The sequence below is a fragment of the Euprymna scolopes genome, chromosome 36 (genome assembly GCF_053919585.1).
Source record: "Euprymna scolopes isolate OS-2025 chromosome 36, ASM5391958v1, whole genome shotgun sequence".
NCBI classification, from domain to species: domain Eukaryota; kingdom Metazoa; phylum Mollusca; class Cephalopoda; order Sepiida; family Sepiolidae; genus Euprymna; species Euprymna scolopes.
This window is the reverse complement of record NC_136517.1, coordinates 39,116,450-39,118,949: the sequence shown is the minus strand read 5'-3', so window position 1 is coordinate 39,118,949 and position 2,500 is coordinate 39,116,450. Positions and strand designations below refer to the sequence as shown.

General features: G+C 30.3%; 1 protein-coding gene across 6 annotated transcripts in view; it reads right to left on the bottom strand.

Moving 5' to 3' along the window:
• LOC145260423 (homeobox protein six1-like) overlaps positions 1–2,500 on the bottom strand; it is a 1,097,433-nt gene that overhangs the window by 851,351 nt on the left and 243,582 nt on the right. The window lies entirely within an intron of this gene.

The window sequence follows — 2,500 nt, the reverse complement described above, 5'->3', positions numbered from 1 at the left end:
TACATTCTATGGAGGTTAGGTGCGAACGAACACCCAATAATTTTATTATATCATATTTCTTCAAACTTACACATAATTATCAAAGTATACTTATCAAATAGATATGAAAAGTCTTTGTTAAAGTTTGTGCCATATTTCCATGGAGTACAGGCGCGAATGCAGACCACACAATTTTATCATACCATCCCTATTTAAGTTGAAAAATTGTTATGAAAGTATTGTTATGTACATCTATATCAAAAACCCTTGTAAAAGTTTTTTTTTTTTTTTTCATTTTTATTCTCATACTTTGGGGGCCAGGCGCGAATGCAGACCCCACAATTTTTATGAACCACCGTTCTGATAGATCAAACATACCCATTCCTATGTCTCGATACATCTTCTATCATTATATGTAATCAGTTTTTTAAAATAGTCAACCATATAGGAGCCTATTCGTGACCACACACACACACACACGCACACACACACACACACAGACGGTCAGCTTTATATTATAGATATGCATATTCAACATATATAATTTGTTGATTTCTTTCTGTCCTCTGATGAAAAGAATAATAAGAATAGCATTCTTTGATTGTAAATAAAAATTACAGTTTCAATTTTCTTATATATATATATATATATATATATATATATATATATATATATATATATATATATATACGCACACAATATCTTACTGGAACGAAGTAAAACACCACCGAAATCAACTTCGATTTACACATGAGACTTACATTAAATTCGTTTTATCTAGGAAGATCATCAAAAGAAATATTTTTAAAATTAAAAAATGTAATGCTTATGCTCTGTATATATATATATATATATATATATATATATATATATATATATATATATATATATATATATATATATATACTAGCAAAAGTACCCGTCTTTGACTGGGTTCAAAAACAGCCTACAGAAAATGGACTCTGATTTATTAAAGTATGATAGGTTAAGAAAAGGAAGGGTTGTAAAGAGATAGTTTCGAATTTGGGGGTATCAAAACCAAAGCAAAATATGATGAAAGTAAAAATAAAATAGATACACCCCATAATTTGTTATACCATACCTGTTCACACTGAAACACTTACACAATATTCTGTGGATCTATATTAAAAAACCTTGTTAAACTTTGTGACACATTTCCATTCTATGAAGGTCAGGTGCGAACGAACACCCCATAATTTTATTATACCGTATTTCTTCAAACTGAAACATAATTATCAAAGTATACTTACGTAGATAGTTATGAAAAGTCTTTATTAAAGTTTGTGCCTATTTCCATTCTATGGAGGCCAGGCGCGAACGCCGACCCCACAATTTTATTATACCATCCCTATTTAAGTTAAAACATGCTTATCGAATTTTTCTTATGTACATCTATATCAAAAACACTTGTAAACGTTTTTTTTTTTTTTTTTTTTTTATTTTCATACTTTGTGGACCAGGCGCGTACGCAGACCCCACAATTTTAATGACTCATCATTATGCCAGATAAAACATACCCATTTTTGTGTCTCTACATCTTCTATCATTATATGTGATCAGTTTTCTATAATAGTCAACAATATAGGAGCCTATTCGTCACCAGACACACACACACAGAGACGTTCAGCTTTATATATATATATATATATATATATATATATATATATATATATATATATAGTAAAAAAATATATGGCAGTTAAGCTTCACAGAATATTCCGTGTTTCCTTCTCGTGAGAATTCGTCAGGCTTATGCAAAGAGTAGTGTCACAACACTCTTTGCATAATTCTCAAGAGAGTGAAACATGGAATATTCTGTGTAGCTTAATTGCCATGTACATTTTTATAAATTAATACCTAGCCCTACCTATGTATTGAGCAGTGTTAATATAAATACTGGAAATTTACACATAATTTATATTTTCGTATTTTTAACTAGTCATATATACACACATACACACATACATACATTATATATATATATATATATATATATATATATATATATATAAAGTACGTAAATTTAGAAAAACACTTTAGGTTAATATCTCAGCCGTGTACAGAGGATAAATATTATATACTGATTTATTAATTACTAGCATTTCAGTCCGGCGTTGCCCGGGTGTTTGGAGGTGTATGTTGAGCAAAAAAAAAAAAAAAAATAGCGGTCAATTTTTTTAAACTTTGACCCCTATTATGACCCCTTAAAATTTATAGTTTCGGGCTCAAATCACTTTATTAAGTTAGATCCAGGTTCAAGGAACCTATATCTAAAATTTCAAGTGTCTAGACCCAAAATTGTCGGAGGAGTTTGGTAGAGTTCTTAAAGGTCAAATCGTTGAAATTTGACCCCTTAACAGCCAAATGTCTGGCTGACACCCGTCACATCGATTTTCCCAAATCTCAGTACCCGGTATTTCAAATTTCGAGTCTATAGACTAAAAATTGACAAAGTTATTGCGTAGGGAAACCTACACAGACAGACAGACAGACACGTTCA